The 4,130-nt window shown below is 40.1% G+C and overlaps 1 long non-coding RNA gene across 1 annotated transcript; it reads left to right on the plus strand.

Moving 5' to 3' along the window:
• The first annotated feature begins 1,131 nt into the window (after positions 1–1,131).
• Positions 1,132–1,877, plus strand: LOC107718802 (uncharacterized). The gene is made up of 2 exons (XR_001637451.1): positions 1,132–1,708; positions 1,778–1,877. It is a non-coding gene; the product is annotated as an uncharacterized LOC107718802 (long non-coding RNA).
• The last annotated feature ends 2,253 nt before the right edge of the window (positions 1,878–4,130 follow it).

The raw sequence follows: 4,130 nt of genomic DNA on the forward strand, positions 1-4,130 counted from the left end.
CTCCTCTTTCTACAGCATAAAGGCATTATAGATTATAATTAGATCATGGCAATTCATCTACACTTTGACTGTATATATACAAGTCTAGCAACCTGGTGGACATTACTGTGTTTCACTCGCTGAGTGAAACTAAAGGTGTAATACTGTACTTTAGTATTCATGTGTGAGGCACACATAACTACATATATGTTTAAACCGGCTTTAACTTACAGTAAACCCATTTTGTTATTCTTTAAACAAGTGCAAGAAGTTTATTGTTAAATTAGAGAAGCACTCACAGAAGTGCTTATTTAATGCAACAAGTCTTGAAGGACTGAAAGCACCACATTTTAAAGCTGTGGGCAACTTCTTTGAAATAGGTAGACACTAAACTGCTTGAATTGCACTGGCATGCATTGGTTACCATGACAACAACTTGTTACAGTAAGCGCTAACTCCACATAGCACACGCGTCACCTGGTGATGCCATGTTGTAAACAAACAACCTGAAGCAGCTAAGCTAACACAACTTAGCATAGTTAATCTTAGGCTAAGCTACCAAATAGCTTTAACAATTAGGGGTTAGCACTCTTTAATTGAAGCTTTTAAATACAGCATGTGTGTATGCAGTGTGAAGTAATTTGAACTTAACTTAATCTCTGGTTTCTGATTTTTCACTTTCTTTTCCTTCTTTTTCTATGTTTCCCAATCTTTAATTCGTCTCAGCGAATTTAACTAATGTAACTGTATCCTTCCTGAATGCTATTGCTCAGTTACTAGTTAATTAAATCTAAATTTAATTACATTAATTACATTTATCTAGAGAAGAATCATTACGTTATTGGGTGCTTTTAGTAACACAGTGAGTAACGTGCTACGGAGGGCGGGGCACACACATGGCAAAATCACAGCATGGGAGCTGAACACGCAGCAGCTGTGACCAGACATGGTGTGTTGCCCAACACAAATCAGTTAATCACTAGTGCTACTGATTGTTCCCAATACCAGATTGATTACCCTGTTTTAATAATAGCAGTCAGCTAATTTTAAATCCATTTACATGTATGCCCCCTTTTGTTTTGATGTTCTCTCTGAACCTCAAAAGGAACCAGAGACACTTCTATTTTTGATTTGTTTATTTTCAAACATGTGCCCTAATTTTTATGACCCTGTTACAAAAGTCATCTAGACAAACACTAGGGCATAACTATCGTCCTGAGCACCAAATAATAAGCATAATCTGAATAGAAATGCTCTCCTTTTCCTTCTGCTTTTCCCTTTTCTCCTTCACTTCCTCAGAGATTGAGCCTGTTTGGGGAACCGTCAGTAAATTCTGAGTGATAATTTGACAAATAAGAGTAGTCTTAAGTCATCAATCAAAACCCTGTTTACGCCCTTTTCAGCAAACATATGCTGACCCAAACCGATCTTAGCATTCACACTCTGTTTTGATCTTGTAGTAGTCTCTAGCCCTTACTCTCAACACAAGTTTGCCAAAATGTTGCACATGCTCAGACTAACTGCCCAGAATGCAGACCAAAGAGGACTGGCCAGGCGTTGTGAGGAACACCCCCTACCCAGGGCCGACGACCACCTACTGAGCCGAAAGCAACTGGACACAGAGAAAAGAGTACCTCAGACTCAGGGCTCAAGCGAGAGTTATGACTACAAAAAGCTCACCAAGGTCATCATCTTCCTGGCCCACAACCTCATGGGATTGAAACAGGAGGTAAATGATCTCAAGCAACAGATCACGGCGGTATCCCACAAGGACCCCAGCAGAATGGAGTTACAGGAGGAAATTGATAGACTTCAAGAGACTCTGATCCAGCAGCTGAACAACACTCAAGACAAGCTTGACATGTTCCGAAGAGAACTCAGGGACTCCTATAGGCTGCGAAAGGAAACGCAGTGGGAGAGACACCCTACTCCTGCATCCTCACTCAGCAGTGCAAACTCCCTTAGGTGCACTAAGCTACGAAGGGGGGAGCCAACACTTTCTGCTTAACAACTCAGCAGACAGAACCATAATACCTCAAGCAACCACAGGGAAGCATCCCTGCAGCAGCGCATGATGCGACCCCCAGAGACCTTGACAAGCTAGCCAGAAAACTCCCAGCATTCACATGGCCAGGAAAATAATAGTTCCTACTTTATGCAGGACGAGCAGTAATTTAGAACGGTGGCGTCGTTTTAAACATTGCTTGCAAGCAGACCCAATAATCAATCTTATGTGTCTGTTTCATAAGTTTTAGTAACTTCTTCTCCATGCGCATACCAGTTCCTGATCAAAACCAGATAAAATTATAGTTTGAATGCACCTTCCTACAAGCAGTAAGAAGTTTTCTGTGCTATAATGTGTTTAAATCGTACGATAAGAAACTAACCTGATTTTAGCGAAGAAATCCTAATTTCTGTGTTAGTGGAGCATAAGTCTTTTTCCTGACGACGAAATCTCAGATTAGCAGCTCATATAAATGGTACCAGAATAAATCGGTCTGATTTTGGGCGAAGAAATCCCCTTCTTCAGTACTGTGTAGGTGATCTGAGCGATGCTCCTCATTTCACTGATTTAAGGCCTTATTATGTGTTATGTATCATTGTATTCATATCGACCCGCTCATGTGAAACATTTACGTAACGCGTATACATGCGCGCACCAATTTCTGATCAAAATCAGATAAAACTATAGCTTGAATGTGCCTTCCTACAGGTAGTAGAAAGTTTCAGTGCTATAATGTGTTTAAATCGTACGATAAGAAACTAACCTGATTTTAGCGAAGAAATCCTAATTTCTGTTGTTAGTAGAGGGTACGGCTTTTCTGATGGGTAAACCTCAGATTAGCAGCCCATATAAATGGTACCAAAATACATCAGTCTGATCTTGGGCGAAGAAATCCCCTTTTTCAGCACTGTGTAGGTGATCTGAGCGATACTCCTCATTTCACTAATTTAAGGCCTTATTATGTGCTACGTATCATTGTATTTCATTTTGATTCGTTCATGTGAAACATTTACGTAAAATTAATGGTGTTATTCTAGCGTAGCTAACTACGAATCCACCATTGCCTGTGAAGTGAATGTGCTGTTTTGATTAATGAATGAATTTGTATGGGACATGTCATAACTGACTGTTATGCCCCGCACGAGTTTCCCATGCATGCTCACGGCAGTGCAAGTTCTGCTACCCTTGCACCTGGTGTGAGTTTGCATCGGTCTCCTAGCAACACGTGACCCCGGAAGTGTGAGCAGACTCTTCCGGTTAATCTGACAACAGCACCCACTTCACAGACCTGTGTGTAAACAAAGAACTGCGTGTAAACCAACGCTAACTCTTAAGCTAAGCCCTTTACCTCAACTGCTAGCTGTTAGCATACGACTAACGCTAGATAGGCGTGTAAAGTGTAACTTTCTAACCACACCTCTCTCTCCCTCTCTCTCTCTCCCTCTCTCTCCGTCACTCCTGGTGTCACTTCCTGTTGATGCCATCACCTCCTCTTTGGATTCAGTTCGGCCGGTCCCTCCCCACATACTTTGGTTTTTACTTGTGTTATTGTTTATTTTTGTTTTGACTTTATTCTACCTCTCTTTAATTTTATTGCATTTATTTACATTTGTTTAGCACAAATGTACCAATTCAGCTAAATTGATTTGTATTAAATTTGAGATTTAATTAAATCAATTTGTTTATTTACTTTCCCTTTTAGTTTCCTACACTATTAGGACCCTTTTTTTTGTTTGTTTTGTTTTACTTTTACCTTATTTTAGTTATTTTACCATCACCATCTTCGCGTTTTGTATAGGATTACAGTAGTTCTAGCAACTGTTGTTTCCTTAATGAGTTATACAGGTTATTAGTAGCCTAATCCCTGTTTCCTCTCTACTTCTCACTCCTCAGTGCCAGACCTAATACATTGAAGGGCAGCTACTGTTCAACACAATGTAAGCCAAGATAGAACTAGGAACAATTCCCATTGTTTCTTTTTCTTTGACGAGGTATTTGGTGGGTCCCTGCTAGTTTAGCTAACAGTCTAACCCTAGGTTTATGAAGTCTATTGCAGCATCACCCACAAGTGACACCTGCTTAGCCATATCTCTTAGGAAAAAAAAAACTTAAATAGGTAAAATCTTCCTTCTTCCTTTTCCTTTTT

Source organism: Sinocyclocheilus rhinocerous, unplaced genomic scaffold (genome assembly GCF_001515625.1).
Source record: "Sinocyclocheilus rhinocerous isolate Xijiao unplaced genomic scaffold, SAMN03320098_v1.1 scaffold3319, whole genome shotgun sequence".
NCBI classification, from domain to species: Eukaryota; Metazoa; Chordata; class Actinopteri; order Cypriniformes; family Cyprinidae; genus Sinocyclocheilus; species Sinocyclocheilus rhinocerous.